This window comes from Lycorma delicatula, chromosome 7 (genome assembly GCF_047948215.1).
Source record: "Lycorma delicatula isolate Av1 chromosome 7, ASM4794821v1, whole genome shotgun sequence".
Lineage (NCBI taxonomy): Eukaryota > Metazoa > Arthropoda > Insecta > Hemiptera > Fulgoridae > Lycorma > Lycorma delicatula.
In genome coordinates this window covers 25904945-25930470 of record NC_134461.1, presented here as the reverse complement: position 1 = coordinate 25930470, position 25526 = coordinate 25904945, and the positions used below count along the sequence as shown (strand labels likewise).

Below are 25526 nucleotides of genomic sequence, written 5' to 3'. Positions count from 1 at the left end.
TTATTTTTTTGTTTTTATTAATCAGAAGAATGTGATTTTTATACAGTTATATTTATCAAACAATCTTTATCATTTAAGAAGTACAATATAATTTAATATTGGTTGAAGTTAGTTGGTTTGAGAGAAAAATGACTGATTAAACCATCATTAAAAAAAAATATTATAATCATAATTTTCAATATTTTTTACTAACATAATTTTTTTCCTCAATTAATTAATAATTAGAATGTTTATATTAATGAAGTATTATAATATATTAAAATGCAATGTTTAATTAAATTTAATTTATCCTACTTAGATGAACCATTGTGTGTAATCCACTCACTGTTTCATTAGAAAAAGGGAAAACTTTTTTAAATTTTGCTTTAAAAATTCTTTTCCAGTTCTTCATGTCTATGAGATATGTAAATATCATACGTACAAAAGATATCAGAGTTTGTGCCTCAGATTAATGCTGTCCATTTAATTACAATGATATGAGCAAAGATATCATTTGTAGGATAAAATATCACCTGCATTATAATTAATTTGTATGTTGATATCCTTCAGTATATTCAGTATGAGATACTACTTCACAACACACTTTACCTTGTTAGCTTGATAGTTGAATGTTTGTGATTTTGAGTGAATTGCGGCTTTAGTCGGTGTTACATAAACATATAAAATTATGGTTTGTTTTGCTATAATTTCCAAACTTTCTGCTATAGAATAATGATTAATTAAAGTATTAAAAATAATGATTAGCATTCATTTTCAAAATAAAACTATATCATTTTTGTCAGAAATCTTGAAATTTGAGTTGAGGCCGGTGATGAAATTCAGGAATCTGGTACACTGTATTACCCTATAGGACCTGTCCAGGATATGTTATTGGATGTGACTCCAGTAACTAACAGTAATCCACAGATTACCATGACTAGGTTCAGAACTGTTGACCATTCAGATAGAAAGGTAAATCATTTAGTCACATTTAGAAGAATAAAGTGACAATATTACTGAACTTTCTTAGCATCTGCATTAAGTTTAACTTGTAAAACTGCATAGATGTATATTCTTTGTAGATTAGATATATCAATATCTCTGTAGAATTGTAGGAGGTAATGTATATATATATAAATATTCTAAAATGATTTAATCAGTAAAAATTATCATTGATTTAGTTGTATGTTCTGAAATTTCAATTACTAAATGAAGTGAGATCCTGTTTAACCTCAATATTTTCAGGCTTCATTTGTTAGTGATATAGTTGTAGCCAAACATGGTTTTTGGGTATTTATGAAATTTTAAAAATATTCATATTTTATTTATAATTTATGTATTTAAACTTTTAATTTTATAATTTTTAATTAGTATGTGTGTTGTTCAGTAACAAGGAACATTACTACAAAATTATAAATATATATAAATTAACTATGTATTATTTATGTAAATTTTTCATAAAATTTACAATTTCAAAATGGCAGCCAATATAGCAATTCTTTTCCAGATACAAGAATATTTTGTATGAAACTGCCTAAGTCAGTAGTTCCCAAAATTTTCCAAGTCGTGGCTCCCTTTTTCAATTAAAATTTTTCCATGGTGCCATACCCTAAGTAAAAATATGACTGCTCATAAGTAAGAGATAAAAATAAATAAAACTCATATATCTTCATTATTTTTTTACTTTATTATCATTAAATTAATAATTATATAATAATTATTTATAATAATTTATTATAATTATTAATAATTATATATATGGTCTTGGTACTTTTAATTATGAAGCTTTTACAATATTTGTTATCTCCCCTGTGTAGAGGCAGCAGCTCCCTGGGGCGCCGCAGCCCATAGTTTGGAAATCACTGGCCTAAGTGGTAAATGTATGATTATTATTTTTTTGTTAATGGAAAATGAGTAATTGTTGATGTTGGAAACTATACATCTCCATTACTTTGTAGAAAATTTAATTCCAGAGACTGAATATGAGATTAAATCTTTATTGAATCTGAAGAGCAACTAACTTTCTTATATTACAGGTTATGGAGGTAAGCAGATAAAGAAAGATACGATTTTGTTACCGCTGACAGACTGAACATGTGATCTCTCCATATCTATGTTCTATCATCTTGTACAATCTTTTTTGTGCTGAATGGGCATGGCTCAGAGCTTGAACTGCAACCTATTACTGAAGGTGTGGCATTGTTTCTAGCTTCAATCAAAAAGCTGTGATCTAGGTGGTGATAGGTTATTATTATTGACAATCCAATCTTGTGATTCATTTTATTTTAGAGCCCAATTTTTAAATTTAATATAAAATGAACCAGGTCAACTGTTCAAAAAATTACTGATGAAGTTTAATTAGGTACAAATGTCATTATTTTGAACTATCTGAACCCCCCCATTACAAAAAAATTCGACCTTTGTATTAATGTTTATAAAGTATCTCACTCTAATATTGACTCATTTAGAAAAAAAAAAAAATTTTAAGCCAATAGATTAAAGCAGAAAAAGTTAATTAAAATGATGGAGCTCTTAATTTTTGGTGGTAGAAATGTGTTGTCCACTAACCCTCTAATAGATAAGGTTTGGGAACTATTCTCAAACTGATAATGATTAGTTTGGGAAAAATAATAATCAAATATCCAACTGATAGGTTGATACAGTGAAAAATTAAAAACTTTTATGAAAATAAATCTTTTTAATGGTTGATTGCTTTTTTGTAAAAAGTAATTTAGTACATTTTTACAAATATATAAAATATAATTTTTAAAGTTAGTGATTTAAATTATTTTAAATAAGTTATTGCAACTTTTAATATAACTACTTTTGTGAAGGGAAAATAAAGTTAATGATGGAAACAGTCTTGTTTTAGTAGCGAGGCTAAAGAGATCGAACTAGTATATTTATTAAGATTTATTCAAAAGCGAGTAAATTTTGTACTCCTTAGTTTGCCCCTCTACCATGCGAGTTTGTCACTGCGTCACTCAAACGCGCAAGTTGTTTGTCATGAACACCGTTTTCTTTTATGAATTTATGGCCAAGCGTTGTTTGTTTACGACGTGTTTAAAAACTACTGGTAATTTCATAACTTTTTGTTGATGTAAGTAATAGACTGCATTTCATAATTTAAATCATTACCTTGTCATGATTAGTGTTAATTAATTACCAGTAGGCATAGTTGCACGGTTATTCATCATTCAACGGTTATATCATATAACTGTTGTAACTTTGTTATTAAGATTTTCTTTAAGTATAGTTCACCTTTACAGTTATAAACCTAAAGGAAATTATTTAGTTAAAATTAAGCAAATAAGTCAAAATCTTCGACGACGCTAAGTGACAGTTAATAATAATTATTGCTGTAGTTTGTGACTTCTGTTTAATAACGTTTTCTTTAGAAAGTTAGTAGTCTACAAGAATTTTGTAAATACTGACGGATAGATTACCTTCATGTTAGAGAACTTTTATTTTGCTTGAAAAGATCTCAGTACTGAATCTTTGCAAAAAAAATAAAAAATACTGTCAGGTTAGGTTTAATGTTAGAAATGTTCTGGATTATTTTCGTATATTTACTAATATTACTTAATTCAAACTGTCAGTTCCATTGTTTTGTTAAGTAATGAAGTATAATTATGTAGATTATTTTGTAATGTATTGTATGCACTTGGGTTATATGTTGTTTCTCTGTTAATTTGTTTTTGTTCAGTTAATTCACATCAGACATTTTATAAGGGTTTACTCAAAATTCTTATTTTGACTTGCTTCTTTGTTTTTTACTTTATTCATTACATCTGTTGTATCCTTTTTTCTGCCATTAATATTTTTCACGATTTTATTTTGTTTTTTCTTTTGATGTAAAAAATAGAATCATAGCGTACTAGCAATCTACTGTACCAGTTCTGTTATTCTTAACCATTCCTTTTTTTACTGTTGTACCAAATTTTGTAGTTGAATAGTAAACTAATAATTTGGATAAAATTCCATTTAAAAAAATTAAAATATGGAAATTTAATTGATTTCTTGATGAATATTTACTCTATTGATTTTGAGTACTATATTTCATCTTTAGTGAGTGATAAGCTGTCAACAATAATCCTTCACAAGGTTATTGGTGATAATCAAAACTAAGTTTGTGTTTTTGTAAAGTTATGCCAACTTACTAAAGAAGTTTGTCTTAGTTACCGGTAATTAAAGTCAATGTGGGATAGGACTAAGAAGATTTTATCATATTTTCAAGGTATAATTTTTTAGGTAAAATTATGTACACATTTTTTAAGTGCAGTAGTAATATTATAAAGGATTAGTGCCTTTGTAAATTCATAAATTTAATGTACTGCAATATTTATTGTTTTATAGATGTAGTTTCTCAGTGCATTATAATAAAGATAAATACATTAACACTGGGTTTATAATAACATAAACAAGTTTAACAGTATGTGTCTTATGTGTGAGAACTTCAGTTAAATTTACACTTAAATATGATTTAATAAAAAGATTTATCTGGTAAAAACACAAGTTATATTTAAAAAAAAAAATAATAATTTTTGCATATCTTGAAATTAAATACCAAATGTATACAAATTCAAAAAAAAAGATAAATTTATCTTTAATAATAAAACATTACACAAAATAATTAATAATAAATCTAGTTATATTAAAGAAATAGATGACCTTTTATTCCCATCAGTGCATAATAATACATTATGTAGATCACATCAGGGATGAGTAGACATCCTACTCCATGGGTAAAAAAAGGAACTGTTCTAGCATTTGCTGGATGGATCAAGGGAAACCTGGGTAAAACCTTGATTAGAGCAGATCATAAAATTCATATTACAAAATAAAAAATATTAAAATTCATATTAATTACTTAAAATCTAAACACATGAAATAATATTAAAAATACTAAATAAACCAAATAAATTGTAATTCAGAAGGTGTTAATCAAAATTATTTGACTATATAAATAGTGTATTCGAAAAGTTGCTGTTCCCTGGAATTATAAATCTGTAATGAAGAAACTTTCTTAATTATTACTTTGCATTTTTATTTCATTTTTTTGGAATATTTGGGTATTACAATAACTCGAATATTTATTAAAAAGTGTTGAAAATGACCTCCTCCAACATCAATACAACACAGCATAAGTTTCAATTTGTTTTCAAACACTTTAATCAGCTGATGTACTGGAATATCTCGCACATATGTGGTTTTTAATTCATCAATCATGCATGATCTGTTGTGATGCACTGCTTGTTTCACTGCCCCCCATAGAAAGTAATCTGGGGAAGTCAGATCGGGCGATCGTGCAGTTAATAAACCCCTCAAAATGATTTGTTCACCAAAGACATTTCATAAAAAAGTCATCAAGCTGTGTGCGCTGTGTCACCATCTTGTCAGAACCAATTGTGATAATTTCCACTTATGTTAACCGACTAATAAAATTTGTTAGAATAGCACAATAACAATCATTATGAACTGTATTTTCAGAAAAAGCTCAAATCATAATGTGCATTCTACTCGCACTAACCCAGACTCCAATATTCACTTTATGTAAAGATTGTTCATGTAATTCTTGGGGATTAGTTGTTGATCACAGAATCATGTATTTTATGAATTACTCACCCAGATGAAACCATGTTTCATCTGTAAAAAACATGTTGAGGATACCTACAGAATTTTGGTCAAAAAAACCTTTAAACAATCGACAATAATTTATTTTTTTGGCATGATCTGTAAGTTTCAGATCTTGAACACACATTACTTTGCAGAGGAAAAGTCTCAGTTCTTTCTTACAGTTTTATGTGTGGTAGCATGTCTGATGTGTTTCTGCTGTGCTAACTTACACATTGACTTTTTACCTTAGCATCTGAAATATCAAGCAGCTTCTGTTGGTTTAGTTTAGATGGTCTTCAACTTCATCATTTTGGGCAACAGAGCCTGTTGCACAAAATTTTTCGATAAGGCATCATTGAATTTATTTTAATGATGAAATAAATTTTTCATCATTGTAGTGAGGAACAGGAGGAGTATTTGGAAACTTTCAGAAACTTGTGCTTGACTAAATCAGTATACTTATCACCTTCACGAAAGATATGTTCAACAAGAAAAATATGTTCCTTTACCGAAAGAACTGTTATGTTTTTCAAAATTATTGATTCTTATAAATGAAACAACACAAAACAAAACTTTGTTCATTCATAACTCAATAACTGATATCTTGGTTTTTACTGAGCAATGCCCAATGAAACCACAGGGCAACTAATCTTAATGTCAAAAGAACAGAATGCATCACATAATTCTAAAGCATACTACACAGCAAGTTTACGAATGCACTTCATTTATGGACATGATGAATAGAGAAGCGGAAATTAATTATTTTTTTTTAATTAGTGTAATTTAAAAATTCATTGACAGTAATATTGTTTATTTCTGTTGAAAAATCTTTTAATTGTATTTTAAATAAATTGCGGGGAAGATTTAAAAAAAAAATGATTTGGTAATTTTAAAAAAAATGGCAACAGAAACATAATTAGACCCTTCCTCCTAAGCCAAAATACATAAAGTACTGTAAAGTTATATTACATGACAACAATTTTGTTTGATAAAGGTTAATATTTTTTTTTTTTTAGCCAAGATTGAACGTTCAAAAATATAAATACATGGATAAGTTAACATTATTCATTTTCTTAAAACAAGTGTACACGATTCATACTGATGCATACTAAGATATGTTGTGACAGCTCTTGTTTCCCTTTATGTGTTCTGAAAGCTCATCCTGACTTTTTGAGGGAGTCTCAAGAGATTATGTAAATTTCAGATGAGAATATATATGAGCAATAATAGATAGATATTTAATAATGCTGATAAGCTTAGTATTTTTAAGTTGCTACAAAACAAAATAGTTGAGTTTGATTTTGCTGAAAAGGAAATAAATTTCTTTAAGAGAATTTGTCATCTAATAAAACACCCCACGATTTCATTTTGTTGGCAGTGTAATTACTATCATTATCATTAATGGGAATTCTATCCATGTGATAATAATATATTTAGCAATCTAGAGTTTATAAATAGAATGTAAAGAGTAAAATTGTAAAAAACTTTAGATACCAGCAACAAAAAGAATTTCAAAAAATGCTTTCAGTGACATTTGTAAATATATAAGTGTAAAAAAAAGAAATCTATTTGTAATTGTCATGTTAGGGAATAGCTCATAACTTTCGCTTAAAAAAAGAACTTTTTTAAATTTAAAAAAAATACAAAGATTACCCATAATTCTAAATAAAAAAACTTGTAATTTTCTAGGAAGGGAATAAACTTTTAGGCTCTCAAAAAATTAAGATTTTTACATTTTCATTGCAATGGGTAAGTTGTGAGATGGATTTAAATTTAAAATATATTTTAAAATATAGAAAAAAATATTTTTTGTTACTACAAACCACTGCAGAGGGATGGGCAAAAAACTTTTATAATGGTTTGAAGGCCTATCGATGTAGAAAATATAAATACAAAAAACAAAAGACACTGATTACAGACTTATCTAAATACATGTTTAATGAAATACATGCAAATACTCAGATATTCGTATGAAAAAAATAATTTTTTTTTTGGATTTGGAAGCATTGCAATAAATCCTTTTTGCAGATTATTTAAAATTTATTTAAATCTATTTTTTTATTAAAATTAAAAAAAAAAAATGTTTCCTTAAGGCACAAAATTGAAAAAAAAGACCAACTTTAAATTTTTATGACCAATCTGTATATTTCCCCATTATTGCTATAGCTAGGAAAGTAATAATGAACATACCTTTTCAAGTTTAAAAAAAACATGCAAATGTTAAATACCAATTTAAGTCCCTTACTTTCGAGACAATATGTTTAAAATAAAAAAGTTAAGAAATTATAATTAATGAACAAGACAATTTTTAACTTTATGGTTGAATTAGGGAAATAATGTATTTAATTTAAATTATTCAATTTATATTTATAATATATATTCAAATTATGCTTAAAAACAGTTGTTCCGTTGTCTGCCTCAGATTGTAATAGCTGAAGAAAAGTTAATTTTATGTCAATGACTGTGGTGGTGAACATACATTTCTATATTTTTAATATTTTAATTTCCACAAAATGTTATGATTAAGCTGAGATCAATGAGATCTAACATGGAAGAAAAAATAATAGGAAAAACAATTTTTTTTTTATAAATATTTTATTTAATCAGACTTCACATCAGGTGTTGGATGTGACTGAATTTTTATTTAACTAGAACTTTACCCATCAATACATATTGTTTATTGGGACAGGTAAAATAGTGTTTCAACATTTTTTTTTGTCAATTCTTTGGTGTTAATTATGTATTAATTCGCTCTCTTGCAACTACAGACTTATGGGCTTATTAAAGCAAATTTGTTACCTAATATGGTTATATAAATAATCCCAAAAACGTTTTGAAAAAATCAAACCCTACCTCTTAAAATTGAAATGTATGTTTTTTGTTCTTTTGCTCTACCTTCCTTTGGTTTAAATATTTTTTAAAGTTTATATTTCATATGTAGAGCCATCAGGAAATGTCTACAATTTATTTAAATTACAGCCTCTGGACCTAAAATGCAAAAACTTTGAAAAGTTTCTTTTATTTTTTTCTTTTAAGAGGGTGCAAATTCAGAGAAAACTTTATTTAAGCTTAATGTAAATGTGAATATTTTTAGAAAATGTTTCCCTCTAAAAATTGTATATTCCGTTTTTGGTTCTAACTCTTTTAATTTTTATTATTAAAAAAAAAAATAGTTGGAAAATCATGCTGTACTTTGTCAGCTTATTTTAATGATAAGAGGTTAATTTTGTAGCTTAGGAAAAAATGCAAAATCTGATCAGAATTCAAATCTAGGAAATCCAGGTTTAAGATACAGATTGTCCATTTCAAGGTTGGCATTATTTTGATCAAATCATCATAATGTGAACTCCATTTTAGTTAAACATTTATATTTAAAGAAGAAGTGTGTTGGTATAATTCTCTGTAAAAAAAAATATACTACAGTACTTTCCTTTTTCCTGTTTAGCCTCCAGTAATTACCGTTCAGATAATATTTCAGAGGATGAATGAGGATGATATGTATGAGTGTAAATGAAGTGTAATCTTTTCAGTCTCAGTTCGACCAGTCCTGAGATGTGTGTTTAGTTGAAACCCAACCACCAAAGAACACCGGTATTCACAATCTAGTATTCAAATTCGTGTAAAAATAATTGAATTTACTATGACTTGAATGCTGGAACTCAACTTCCAGATCAGCTGATTTGGGAAGACGCGTTCACCAGTAGACCAACCCGGCGGGCTATATACTACAGTACTCTCTTTTTTCCTGTTAAGCCTCCGGTAACTACCGTTTAGATAATACTTCAGAGGATGGATATATACTACAGTACTGGATTTTATCAAGTTCACTCTCTCTTTATTCACTCCAATTAAAATGATATTATTGAGATTTGATAGATTGACTTAAATCAGGCTTTTTTAATGATTTTTTTGGATCATCCATTATCTGTTGTGCTTATATCACCTCAATTTGCAAACTATCTGTTCTTTTAAATTATTCTAAAAAAACTCATGTAAGAAAATTTTCCAAAACTTCTAGTAATGAATCACTAATTTAAATGAATTAATTACATGTGTGGCCTCTAAGTCTTATAGCTATGTAATTTCTGTCACTATTGCTTACTGTTTTAAATAGGTAGATGTATGTATGATTTCATGTAGAAATTATGTAGTTTGAGGTAGTGTGATGATAAAAGATTATTGAAGACTCAAACTGAAAAAATTGAAGAAATTTGATTTGAAAATTATAGTAAAATTTATTCACATTTATAAAAATTATTTACTTTCAAGTAAGACTCTTAAAAGTATGTTGTTAAATTATATATATGTATGTGTTGTTTTATTTGTTTAATATGTAGATTCATTTCATTTTATGTTATAAATGTCATATTTTCAAGTATGTTGAAATCTTGATTTTTATAATTACTCTTTATGTAAAATATCTTGTTTTGCGCACCCTATTTTTATATCATAATTTGCCAAATTTGGTTTGGTTGTACGAGTATATGTTGCTTATATGTGTTCTATTTACCTATGAGAGAATTTGTATCCACTCATTCTGATGTAGTATTTAATTCTATTACTAAAGTTGTATTTGTTAGTACTCCTGGGTTTGTGCTTTTATTGGTTTTTTAAAATTATTTTTACTGCATTACTATTTTTTTTTACACACGTTTGATTTTTTATATTGTTATTATCAGTTATAACTATTATCAGTTAATAATAGGGATTTAGACATTTTAGAGAGATTTTATATATATAAATATAAAAATTGATTCAGCTTGATCAACCAACCAACAGAGTAACACTAATTTATATTAGTGTTACTAATCTAATTCAGCCTTTATAGGCTGCAAGAGATAGCAACACTTTATCAGATATTGTTAATTTTTAGTTTAATCTATTTAAAATCTTACACAGTAATATAGTATTGGCTAGCCAAATCACAGACACAAATTTATTCTTTTTTAACATATTTATCATTTTAACTTTTAGTTAATATTTTTGTTATTTGATGATTTTTATATAAGGAATTTTTAACTATAATTTTGATTTTAAATTTTATATATAGTTTTAGCAAATTCAGTTTTATTGTATTTATCAAGAATTTATATTGTTAAGGATATGTAATTATAATATGCAATTTTACATGAACACTTAAAGATTTTTCAACTGAAGAAGCGAGAAAATCGTGAAAGACTCTTGTGTATAAAGATATAAGGTAAGTGTCATCCTACCTAATTTAATTTTATTCTGTACTTGGTGGATCAAGTTATTTATTTATATTTTTATAACAGTATAGATGAATATGAGTCTTAAAAGTGACTTTAATAAAAAATTATTGTCAGTTACTTATGTTGTCAGTTACTGTAAAATGAGCTGTGGTTGTTTACCAACTGCAGCTCATATACAAAAATAAAAATAGTTGTATAACATAATTTATGGATAAATGAATTCTTTCATTTATCTTTACTTATATAAAATACCATAGTTTTATTATATACCACACAGTTTTCGACTGTTTAAAAGTTTGAGATTTTACTCAAACTTGGTTGTTACCTGTTTTCTGTCAGCATGATTGAATAGCTAGAATTATTAGCATTACCTAGAAATCTTCCTATTGAATTATTTGCATGAAGTTTCTCTGGTAACTAGAAAAAATAATGTGTGGTTCACGCATAATGGTGCCCCATCACATTTCATTATCAAATCCAGCTAGTACTTGGATGATTACGTTCCTAAAAAAATGGTTGGGTTGGTCATGTAGGACAATAGCTTAGCCTGCTACTAGATCATTTGATCCAAACTTAGTAGATTTCTATCTTGGTTATGTAGAAAGTATGGGTTGTAGTACACTAGTACTCAGTGTTAAAGATCTTCAGTAGAAAATTGAAATAGGTTTTCAAGATCAGAGATACATCAGAGATTTTTGAAAGAATATGTAAATTGTTAAATTGTTGGCTACTATAGTGTATTACCACCATTGGATGACATTTTGAACACTTTCTATAGGGAAATTGGAAATAAAGCTTTGCAATTATTTATGTCTATTTCTTATTTAAATTCCATTCAGATTTAAATGAATCTAATGTTTACTGTAACTGCGTAGAATTTATTAAATTGTATTGTTTTCCTATAAGATAAATAATCATCCTTGTCATTGTCAAGAGTGTATTGTTGAAAATGGCAGAAAACTGTAGTTATTGATAATTACATTTTCATCTATTTAATCATATTTAAATAATGTAAATATTTAGATATTAACTAACTTCAAAAAAGGAGGAGATTATCAGTTCGAAAATATTTTTTTAAATTGTATTTACACAATATCATCTCCAACATAGTAAACTGATTTTGATTATTTATTTGTTTAATCAAAAAAATATACTTTCGGAATGGTCACATATTAATTTTAACCAAATTTGATGATAATCGTAGATAAAATACCAAAAAATTGAACAGCTCGACACCCTTAGGTGTTGACTCGTAGCACCAGTACTGGGTTGCTCTGTTCCTTGTATGATTAGGATATTAATAGCAGGCTATATTATCATTGTTTGCTCTCCATGGAAATATTCATGGCATTTCTTTCTCTATTTTTCTTCCTTAAAAAATCATTTTTTTTCCTTGGTTACTTTCTTCTAAACTCCATATAAATATTAAATCTACATTTAATATTTATATAAAAGGTATGAAAAAGTGTATTATCTTTAACTGAAAAATTATAATATAAATATATATATTATGCAATAATAAAGTCTAATTTTACAATATTATTAAATAAATAGTCATGCACGCGTCCAACTGACATCACTCTGCATGAAGTGAGTTAAATATTATAATTTTTCAGTAAATAATATTCTGTAGTTAATGTAAACACTTTTTTTAATCGGGTACTCGCAAACCTTGTCAAAATGTCTACTTGTAATGATGAAACTTATAGATTGGATAAATTACGCAACCTCACATTTCTGTCACAGCTTTCTCATCATGTGGTCTATTTAATAATTTATTTGGGTCCAAATCAGACAAGGTGATGCCCTCTAAAGTTTTAACTTGACTAAGAGCAACATAAATCTGCTCCTTGGTAAACTTTTTCTTGCCGAAATCTATCACTATTACTGCCCTGTCAAGAGTTGTACCCTGCAGTTTGTGAATGGTTACAACCCAGTTTAATATTAGATGTAGCATTCTGTGCTCGACATATCCGTATCCCCTTGTCGCTTGGAATGTTGTACAAATTGGTGAAATATCTATGCAACATCAACAACTTCCTAAGACCAATTGTCTCGTCATCAAATTTCATGAGTACAGCTTCCACATATACTCTCATAATTCATAACTCTCCTTCCTTGTACATCAAGCCAAGGTGGTGAGAACATTGATCTGCAGCAATTTTTTATTTGACAAACATTTGTGTATTAAACAGACATGATGAGCATGACTTTCTAGACTTTCATTTTGTAAGAATCAACTGTTGTACATTCGTATGTGTGAGAGTCCACATTCTCGTTGTTGAGAAGTTTGCGGAAACATTCGTGACACGTCTTTCTCTATTTTTCATTAAATGATCATTACTTTCTTGGCAACTTTCGTTTAAACATCACTGTCTCATTTGAGCAGCGCGTTTAGTAGGCCTACCCATATTTTAATTATATAATAATTATTGTGGCAGTGGCGGCCCCCAGATCCGCCACTGCCACGCTGTAGTGGGGATCCAACTGCTGCTGAGGGAAGGCCTGGTTGGACTTCAATGCCCGAACCGCAACTTCTCGACTTCTACAGAGACCAGCTTCCAGATCCAACAGTCAGAAGCCATTTGGCGACAATATATATATATATATATATATATATATATTTTTTTTCTAAAGTCAATACTTATAAGACCCATATTACCCTGTACCAATATATTGTATTTTTTATAATCAAAAACCAACTTGAACAACCGAAGAACAGAATTATAAAGTAAATGAATTGACACTTATTTAATTTTTTCTTTTCTTTATTCTAATAGAACTTTGCGGGATCCCGCATCATCAGTTGTGTTTAAATAATATATCAAACATTACAATTTTTTTTTTTTTTTTTTAGAATAAAAATTAAGAGATTGAAATATTAAAATAAAATAAAATAACTACATATATTTAAATAGGATGTCAATTAAGAATTAAAAATTAAAATTGAATTTAAAAATAAAATAATTAGAAAATTTATATGTGTAACCTGGCCTGCCAATGTTACATTACTGAGTGGATTTGAAATTATTTTTGTACGTTCTGATTATATCTTTTTTTATCTAAAAATATGCTACCATCTATTGCTGCTTTTATAAGATTGTCATCTTCATATCTGTCTGAAAGTTCATCAAGTTGGAAATTCTGTTGTACTTATATATATAAAATCTCTCCAAAATGTCCAAAGTTTTACTATTATTATTTAGATTAAATTTCTTGATTTCCACTATTTCCATATTTGTCTGAATATCAGATACAGAATGTTTGTTATTAATAAGGTAGTCAGCTACATTAGATAAACCCAATTTACCATTTTTATAATTTCTAATGTGTTCTAAAAATCTAGTTTTAAAAGACTATTAGTTCTATATATATATATATATAGATATATATATATATGGTCACAATCATTCCATTTTATTTTATAAATTCTGCATGAATTTTATAAGTAAGTGTGACTGTTATTTTTAAATATTTTATTATATGATTGTTTTTCTTGTACGCCAGTTTAAATTTACTTTTGTCATAAATATTAGTTATATTTTCAATTACATTATCAGCGTATAAATATTTTAAATATATGTTATCAATTTTTTGTGTATCATTTATAAGTATAAGTTGTATTAATTTTTGAAATTTGTTTTTTGTGTATATTATGAATTAAAGAAACATTATAACCATTATGTTTAGCAATTTATTTATAATATCTATTTCTTTGTTTAATTTACTTTTATTTTTATTATATTGTGTGTAATTAATTGCTTTATTAACCATGTTGTACTAATTTTGTATGACCATTGATGAATTTAATTTCTAAGTATTGTATGGTTTTATTGGTTGCGGGTTTCCTATATACTGACATTATAAATTGATTATCTTTGTTAATTTTAATACTAACATGTAGAAAATTTATTTCTCTATTTATGTCAATTTCAAACTATTACAATATGATTTAATTTTATTCAAAATTATTAAATGTTCATTGTGTATAATGGGATTATAAACTTCAAAAACATCATCAATATACCTATACCATAATAGGATATCATGTTTATGAATAATGCCATAAATAATTTTATCTTCAATATCCTGTAAATAAATCTCGTACGTGATAGCTGATAATGAAAAACCCAGTGGTAAAGTATTTTCCTGAATATAATATTTATGATTAAGTTTAAAGTAATTTTGTTGGCAAATATTTCTAACAATAATAATAATATTATCAATAAACAATGGGTCTTCATTGTTGTATATTAATTTTTTTATTATTTGAACCGTTTTATCTACGGGTATGCTAGGATACATATTACTAATATCATTACTATCCTAGTTTTTTCTACAATTGGTAAATCTTTTAATTAATTTACAAATTCAAATCCGTTTTAGTGTTGCGGCCGAGGCGGTTCTCCCCGAGCGATCCCATGAGCAGGGCCACGAGATTCTCCCCGAGCAGGGCCAGCAGCTGCTGCTGAGTCCGCCGTCCGCCAGTATTAAGTTCGGCATACATATGGTAACAGTATATATGATAATAATTTTAATCATTTAAGTTTTATTCTAAAAAAAAAAAAATATGATGCTTGATATATAATTTTTTATAATTTATATATAACATGATGTGGGATCCCGCTAAAGTGCTATTGGAATAAAGTAAAGAAAAAATAAGGTAAGTGTCACTTCATTTACTTTGTAATTCTGTACTTGGATTGTTCTAATTGGCTTATATATATATATAGGAGTGCAGTAGATAATTTTTAAAAATTGTGAAATAAAATAATTTATAAAAAATAGAAATCGATGTCAGCAATAATAGTACTATAAAGTTACAAATAATTATATTTTTATTTATTAACTAAAGTAAAAGTATTTATAACAAATAACTATTTTTTAAGTCTGTGCCAGCCAACACAAATTAAACAAAAAAAAAAAACTTATGGTCTATATAATACAAATACTATTTCAAACAATTCAAAATTGTTAATAGAAGGTTTAAAATACAATGATAAAATGCAGTGTACAAAAATATGATATGAAGAATACTTTATAGATAATTAGGTACATATATTATCACCAAGTATATATGCCTTAGCGAACTCAAGATGAGGTATGATAGTGAGTTGCTCTCTCTTATATGCTTTTGAGATCCCGTTTTAGATGTGGGAATCCAGTTTAGCTGCCTAGCGGTCGATTGAAGTACTAACTTTACATAATTTTATGTTTAATTAGTGTTAACCGGCACAGACTTCAATAATTGTTATTTGTTGTAATTACTTTTACTTTAGTTAATAAATAAAAATACAATTATTTGAAACCTTTTAGTAGTATTTGTTGAAATCGGTTTTTATTATTATTTTTTTTATAAATTATTTTATTTAACAGTTAAAGTATGAAATAAAATTGAGTTATTCAAATTGATAATTTAATCGCAATGGAGATGAATTGCATTAAAAATTTTGTCATCAATTTTTTCAATAATTTGGCTGTTTATTGACTGATTTTTAAAAAATAATGCTTCATTTTGTTTACAATAAAAGCCTAAAAAAAGGGAATAAGAAACTATGTGATTTTTGTTTTTTCTTTAGAATATCCTTATGTGCAAAGTTCAATAGAAACTTACCAGAATTGTTTTAAATTTTACATCAATCATGAGAGGAAAAATTTGTATTAACATACTGTATAAAGCGATAGAGTTAATTAAAGGCTAGTGAAATGTTTTGTGTGCTAGGAATCTTGTATCAGTTCGCAATGTTTTGACTGGACAAAACCAATTATCGTAATCAAATTACATAGACAATTTTCATTCTGTAGTATGTATTCAATATGTAAATACTCTTACCGGTTGCTTCTTAGAAAATAAACCAATTATAATCATGTCAACAAATGGATAATGAACCTTCCGTTTCTGCTTATTGCACATGTTGACTTAACTAAACACTGCTCTCAAATAACATTCCCAACCGCTATTACTCATGTCAATTATTGGCAAATCTCATGGAAGATGTAGTTTCATTTTGAATAAATAAACTATTTTAAAGAAATAAGTAAAACTTTTTTTTAATTTAATTTTATTATACATTAATACAATTTTATAGCATTTTAGAAATATTTTAATTATGATGGTAAAATTTCTTTTAATGATTGCTATAAACATCAAGCAGTTTTACAATTCTCAGTCTGTTAAAATAGGTTTTTTTTAATAAAACGGTGAATGTTTGGTATAGATACAAAACAAGTAAAAATAATTGATGTGTTTTACTATTACATGCTTTATACAAATGTAAGGTACTGCAATAAAAAATGATTATATTTCTTAGTCGTGCAATATGTTCTTATTTCCTATGTTGTTGTATATGTGGAGATTGCTTGAGTCAACATTTGCTTATCATAATTGATTATTGTTTACTTACTGAACTGCTTCAGCTACAATTAGCACTGATTTTATGTAAAATACAAATTGTTACGTTTTGTACTTGTTTAAAAAAAATATTTTCTTAAAGTAGAATCTTTTGTTTTCTTTAAAGTGATTTCTGATGTAAACACAGTAAATGATATTGAAAATGGTAAATATTGTATTGTATGTTATATATTGAAATCATATGTTATAATTTAGAGGCAAACAAGTTTGTTAATATTGATGGAAATATACGTGTGAAAAAAGTATAATTTTAAATTTTATACTTAGCGTTTTGTAACAATATGATGAAAATAGCGTTACGGAATTGTCAGATGAGGTTATGATAATGGAAATATACCAGATTATATTGTATACCTTTAATACTAAAATGTTCCATCTTGTAGTTATTTTAGGGAATACTAAAGACAAATAACAATGTTTAATTTTCAGTTTAGAAAAATATTATCTGGCAAAAAAATGTAGCAAAAATGGATTAAATACTCTTTATAGTAGAAAAATTGAGATTATATAATCAATTTTTATTACTTAATATATATGAAGTGTTAGGAGAAGACCAATTTGGTTTCAGGAAAGGTATAGGGACAAGGGAAGCAATTTTAGGCCTCAAATTAATAGTAGAAGGAAGATTAAAGAAAAACAAACCAACATATTTGGCACTTATAGACCTAGAAAAGGCATTCGATAACGTAGACTGGAATAAAATGTTCAGCATTTAAAAAAAATTAGGGTTTAAATACAGAGATAGAAGAACAATTGCTAAAATTTACAGGAACCAAACAACAACAGTAATAATTGAAGAACAGAAGAAAGAAGCCATAATAAGAAAGGGAGTCCGACAAGGATGTTCCCTATCCCCATTACTTTTTAATCTTTACATGGAACTAGCAGTTAATGATGTTAAAGAACAATTTAGATTTGGGGTAACACTGCAGGGTGAAAAGATAAAGATGATACGATTTGCTGATGATATAGTAATTCTAGCCGAGAGTAAAAAGGATTTAGAAGAAACAATGAGTAGCACGGATGAAGTCCTATGCAAGAACTACCGCATGAAAATAAACAAGAACAAAACAAGTAATGAAATGTAGTAGAAATAACAAAGATGGACGACTGAATGTGAAAATAGGAGGAGAAAAGATTATGGAAGTAGAAGAATTTTGTTATTTGGGAAGTAGAATTACTAAAGATGGACGAAGCAGGAGCGATATAAAATGCCCAATAGCACAGGCGAAATGAGCCTTCAGTCAGAAGTATGATTTGTTTACATTAAAAATTAATTTAAATGTCAGGAAAAGAATTTTGAAAGTATATGTTTGGAGTGTCGCTTTATATGGAAGTGAAACTTGAACGATCGGAGTATCTGAAAAGAAAAGATCAGAAGCTTTTGAAATGCAATGCTATAGGAGAATGTTAAAAATCAGATGGGTGTATAAAGTGATAAATGAAGAGGTGTTGCGGCAAATAGATGAAGAAAGAAGCATTTGGAAAAATATAGCTAAAAGAAGAGACAGACTTATAGGCCACATATTAAGGCATCCTGGAATAGTCGCTTTAATATTGGAGGGAAAGGTAGAAGGAATAAATCATGTAGGCAGGCCACGTTTGGAATATGTAAAACAAATTGTTAGGGATGTAGGGTGTAGGGGGTATACCGAAATGAAACGACTAGCACTAGATAGGGAATCTTGGAGAGCTGCATAGTCAAATGAGTGAAGACAAAAAAAAAATAATCAATTTGTAATACTTAATTTCTTTTCCTTTTTTGCTCATTTTTTATATAAATACTTTAGACAGTTTTGCTTTCTAGGATGATAAGATGTCAATATTGTTATACAATAGTGTAAAGTCATTTTTATGCTCTTTCCCATAGTTAACAAAATAAATGGCCCATATTCCATGAATATTGTGTGACCGTCAAAAACATGTAACGCGTATAACACTGTTTCTTGATGGTTAGCCATACGACCTTCAAAAAAGTTCCAAGGTCATATGTATTACTACATATTTCAATGTAAAATTTTCTGCTCTTTTCGTTGGTAGGGTCAAAAATAAGTCATTCCATTTGAAAATATCATGTTAATGTTGAAATAAGGTCAAGTTCAACGTAAAATCGAAGATCTCCATGAGGTACCCCCTCCAATCTGAGTAACCTTTGTTTAGGTCCCTTTTTTGTATTGTGCGTAGTTTACGAGAAAATCGCCTAGGGGCGATTAAAATGAAACACTCTATGTATTGTTTTATATATTCATGTTATATGTGTTCATGGACATACTATTGATTTAAATATATATATCTATCATTTACTGAAAATGTATGTTCCGTGTTGTCAATTGCGCTTTTTCATTTTACATTTCACCTTATCAAAGATGAGTACAAATAAAAAAGATATTCAAAAGATTTTAAAATGTTTCTTCAATTAAAGTTTATAATTTTTAAATTATTTTATATTTTCTTTTTTCTTTCTAGCCCAAACTTTTCTTTTCCCCTTTTTTAAGTGAAACTATCTAAACTACCTTACATTTTTACGAGTTGTTAAGCGTAGGAAAAGAGGATATTTATTTATCATTGTTTTCTGAATTTAGGGAACTGCTTTGATCAGCTCCATTTGATTTGACTGAGCGTATTAGATGATCTGAGTAATTTAAGAAGAGTCCATTTTATTCTTGAGATAATATAACCGATCGGTTTTAGGTGATCTATCGACCAATAAGTAATTTTAAAATGGGATACATGTTCTCAAGAAAATCTTGAGAAATCCTTTAACCTATAAAGGACTTAATAGGAAAATGAATAGTAAAATGATCTCCTGCTACTTTCTTCATTGGGATAAATGTAATGTAGCGCGGTTACCACAAAAAAAACTCAGTAAAATGCAGCCAAACAAGTTGTATACCTTTAATCTGTCATGAGGACATATTATATATTGAACATCTGTAAAATTGATGCAAAAAAGATTGGGATAGACAGTCTAAAACAGCAGATTAATTTAGTGTTTTTGCTGCTTAAGACTCAGTACCACTATTTGATGAAAGAATAGTCATACTGAGTCGTTATATGACACCAACTCTTACTATTACTGGATGGTGTAATAGAGGTTGTTGAATTTTGAAAAGTAAACATTTTTGCTTGTGGGCTGTAAGCCTGGAGTTACAAAATAATCTTGTAACTTCTCAATTGAGTTAAAACTGTAAATTTACAGTTTTTTTACTGTAAATTAATCTTTACATTTATCTCAATAAGATAATATTGAGATAAACTTATCTCAATATTTTGGTATTGTTTCTTTTGGTAACTTTCCAAAAGGTACTCTTTGACACTAAGTACCAGTGAGGCTCTCATTTTTAAAAAATAATATATATATTTTAATTATGTCGTAAAAATATTTCTTAGATGACAATATATTAATTAAATCTTAATTAAAACTATCCAAATACATTAGTAACACAAGCATCCAAATCCACTTAAAAGTTAGTGTAGTTTTTTTTTTTTACTTAAAATCTAGGTTCTAAAGCAAAACAAAACATATGTAATAAGAGTGGATCGGAATAATGCTGTTCATTTATCCAAAAAATTTGTAAGACTTGATCCCTATAATAGATGGGATAATTTTATGTTTGGCTTTCCTGTATTGCATATTACAGATTGTAATGGTTCTAGCACGGTATGTAACTGTTTACAAGTAGGCATTTTTTAACATTAAGCCACTTGGTAAAGAAATGTATCATGAAAGTTGCTTACTTTTCGGCATACATGTTAAATGATATCTTTTTGTTATTAATCTAATATATACATATAGGTCTTAATGCCATTTGCCATATATAATGCATGTAGTAATATGGATACATTATATTTTACATGTCATGGTATATGATATGATTACGGGTTAGTTCGTAAATCATATCATTGCTTGCAGCCGACTGAATCGAGATTAAAGTATAGTTGTACTTTAACAAGGCATGATTACATCATCTTTTACTGAAAAGTAGCCTGTCCTGGACCCCCAGGTCCAAGTCCCCAAGAACTGGCTTGCTGTCCCCATTTAGCCAGAGGGCTCCATCCCCTGGATCCCTGCAGCATTTGTTACCTTCATGGTTGTCAGAATAGTACTGATAAATAGCAATTAAAGTATTCGGGCTTTATAGAAAGCCGATAAAGAAACTAAATTACAAAAGAGAGAATAACTGTTGTAACTAAATTTGACACGCACACATATTGCAACTATTGTAACGCTTATATTTGATGATGAAAAATTCATAAATTATTTCTGTTGCTATGGTGACAGATTTAAAATGAAGTAAAAGGATTAATTTTTTCTTATTTAATGAATATCTTTAATTCACAACTTTAACCCAAGGGGAGCTAGGGCCTCGGTCTGTTGCTTAAAACCTTCCCTGGCATAACATCAATGTATTCTACAAATTTGAAAGCAATCGGTCGGTTGTTTTTTGTATGTGAGAGTCTCTGAAGAATAACTGAGAGTTGATTGATTGACTGTGTAGCTGGTATTTGCAACACTCTTCAGCCTACTAACACATTCCTTGTTTGAATCGTAAAAATCAAACAAACAGTTGGGGATCCACCTCATTGTGTATATTATAAGAGTACCCCATTTCATCCATCCAAATGTTTTCATGGATAAAACCAACTTTGCTTTGAATTATACCTTTATACCTAACTATTACAAAAAAAATTTAACCCCCAAAACCTCTCAGATTTCTGAGGTCTCAATTCTCACGACAAACTCGGGAGTTTTACTGTATTGTAGATCTGGGATCAAGAGTAGAAGTGATTTTCCATTCTATATTAATTGTAAAACAAATTTTGATGATTTGTTTAAAATTATTTTACATTCTGTGAAATAAATAATCTTTATTTTACCCTTTGTTGGTCCGTGCATGACTATTCATTTTTATGTAGAAATGCGTGGTGGAAAGGTAATGTGATTCATATGTGCTATTAAAGACGTTTTATAACGATACGTAATAGGCTTTAATTTTTTTATATGAGTCATAGTAAGTTTGCAGGAAGTGTTCTATTTACTGTTTTTAATCAAACTTGTTACTGGGGTTTCTTCCCTATGTTAATTATAATTACGTTTAAGAACCAATATTCTTAGGAACTAATACAGTCTAACACTGATAATGTTTTTTTATAATTGGAATGTTTTATACAGATTTAATCTATCGAGAATAGTTACGATAAGTACTTTTATTATTAGAATATAAATAATTTGTTACGACAGGTTTCTTTGTAATATTTCATCCATTAGTTTTATTTTGATCATAAATTATTCATGTATTTCTACAATTCTAGACGGGTTTAAGAATAATTATGTTCATAAAATATGGGATTTACAGTGGGTATTATATGCACTTTTGAAACTCTATGTGAAAAATATTGAATATCTTAGCCTGAAGTCTTTTACATCAAAATGTTTTTATTTCAATGCTCTCCAAAGTGATATGTCACAACCCTACTCTTTTCATTTAAAAATGTTTAATTCTAACCCAAAATTTCAACATTCTACGGCTAATAGTTTTTGAGTTATGCGAGGATACATACGTACGTACGTACAGGCGTCTCACCGAAACTATTCAAAATGGATTCAGGGATGGTCAAAATGGATATTTCCGTTGAAATCTGAAAACCGAAATTTTTCGCGATTAGAATATTCCCTTGTACTTTACAAGGAAGTAAGAAGATTTATTAATGTACCATAAAAATATTGGTATGAGTCGTTTCAGGAAGTACTGAGTTTTTTTGTTTATCCAGTTACTGTTTTATGGGTCCACATAGTATTTTTGTAAAAGAATTTTACAGTAATTATTTGTTTTGGAACCTAGAATTTCAGCAATACCTCACAGTTTGTCATTAAATGTTGTATTTAAATTTACATGTAGTCGAATATGAATTTAACTAAATACCTGTAGGTGATGCCTTGACATTATGATATTTTTGTTGTACCATTTTATAGAACTTGGGACCCTTTAAATTAGGATTTCCCTCAGGAATAATAGATTTTATGCCTTAAAGGGATCCACGAAGTTTTACCTTTGGTTTTAAGTCTTAAGCCCGCCTTATCTGTCTTCGCTTTTCGGCGCATTTTACAATCTGAGGTAAAATGATCAAAAAAGGTTGATCCGATCAGCTTGATTATATCAATTATTAACTGGTTGATTTTATCAAGAAAACTGTTCAATTTGGAACTTTTATTACAAACAGTTGCTTATGTTCCTTATATATATATATATATATATATATATATATATATATATATATATATATATATATATATATATATATATATATCTGAAAATACTGGCTTTGAATATACTTATCCTCGATTTTTCCCGTTGTGAAAATAAACTCTTGCCTATTCTAACGATAATATTTCCTTCTACTTTTTTTTTGTTCAGACCGTTTGGAAGGGTCAAGTGTAAATCTCCAACTTGTATGTAGAGTATGTGTTTCAATCGGCAATGGTGTGTTATATATCTTATTGACAGTTGCAGAACCCGGGACCTCAGTTCCTCACACCGCTTACGTATGTGTTGTACAATGGTTACACCGTATTTTTTTCGAATGACCATGTATTTCGTAAAAAAAAAATTGTTGAAATTTTCATTTTCGATTTTCGAAAGGTTTGTCTATAAGTTAAAGAAATAAATTTTGATGACAGGTTCCAAAGCGTCATTTTTTGAAATGAAACAATAATGAAATATATAAGATGGTAATTAATTCAAATGTTAAAAAAATATCTGGCTATCGATTTAACGAAATACATATTTATCTGTATTATTTGGTGTGCTCTATAATTAATGTGTTAATATTCAAAAAAACTTTAGGAGTAAGGGTGAGAAAACAAGGGTGGTCTAGTAAGTTGCGGCTCATGTGTAAGTAAGCTGTGGACTGCAGCACACCTATTTCCACTTGATAACATTTAATATGAGTCCCTTTTTCTTTAATCCTTTCTTTATACTTGTGCAATATATAATCCTTAAGCTTAACGTCAGTAGTAATCCCGCAGTTTATAAAAAGATACAAAAATCTTTGTATGGAACTGTGCGCTTTACAGTTCCAGCGGCGTGGCGTTTGGCTGTTGTGCGTATGCGCACATAGGAAGCTGCACGTGAGGCTGTAAGGGAGAGAGAGCACTGTCGCTCCCGCAGTGCCGATTCTGGCGTGCTGGTGGAAGGTAGTTTTTTTTTTACTCCGATGTGTTGTGCTTAAAAACCATATATACTTGAATGTGATAAAGTGTAGAATTAGATTATTATCCTGCTTCCAGCTGTTCTATTTGATTCATTTTTTCGGTTCTTTATTTTACAGAAAACTTTAACTATGGCCTTGAAACGGCCCAGAAAAAAATTTCTGAAGCAGCACCCCCCCACCAATTTTAGCTACGAGCCACCATTAGGTCTTGTTAATGGGGGATAATATTTTTTTACGTTGATCACGGAGTTCGTTACAACTTCGTCGGTAAGAGGTGACGAAGTCAACGAAATATGTTTAAGTTCTAAACATGATTTAACCTAATAGAGAAATGAAAATGGGAATAAATAAGCGTGAAAACATTATATTTCAGTTCGGTTAAGATTAGTAATAAAGAATATTTTCAAAAAATACATCGAATTTTGTTAGACAACGTTTTTTTTCTATTTAATGAACCGCGGGATTCAAATATGTCATTTTATTCGTTTTTTAATATACCTTTACGAATCGCGAAAAAAGCTAGTACTAGCTTTTTTTAAGCTAGTACTTGATAATATTAGGTAGCGTAAAAAAACTTGATAATGTACCTGAAGTAATAAAATTAAAAAAAATATATATACTACAGCTTGTTTTAATAGTAAATTCTGTTGTGAAAGTACTGAAGATGAAACAATTTAAACAAAAATAAATAAAAGTATTAGTTTACAAGAGATTATTCTCGCCCACCGGGTTGGTGTGGTGTACGCGTCTTCGCAAATCAGCTGATTTCGAAGTCGAGTGTTCCAACGTTAGATCCTAGTAAAAGCAGTTACTTTTATACGAATTAGAATACTAGATCGTGGATACCGGTGTTCTTTAGTAGTTGGGTTTCAATTAACCACAAATCTCAGAAATGGTCGACCTGAGTCTGTACAAGACTACACTTCATTTACACTGATATATATCATTCTCATACCTCCTCTGAAGTAATACTTGACGGTGATTCCCGGAGGCTAAACAGAAAAAAATTAGAAAAAAAGAGATTATACTAGTTTTATTAAAAGAAAGAATAAATAAAACATAACTTCGATTGTTAAAATCGAATTTAACGATAA

General features: G+C 28.3%; 1 long non-coding RNA gene across 1 annotated transcript in view; it reads left to right on the top strand.

Annotated features, from left to right (window-relative positions):
- The first annotated feature begins 2962 nt into the window (after positions 1–2962).
- The window catches only part of LOC142327931 (uncharacterized), a 45610-nt gene continuing 23046 nt past the window's right edge, over positions 2963–25526 (top strand). Inside the window, exons 1-2 of the long non-coding RNA XR_012757128.1 lie at positions 2963–3079; positions 15195–15318. This is a non-coding gene — a long non-coding RNA (uncharacterized LOC142327931). The remainder of the gene's footprint in view (positions 3080–15194; positions 15319–25526) is intronic.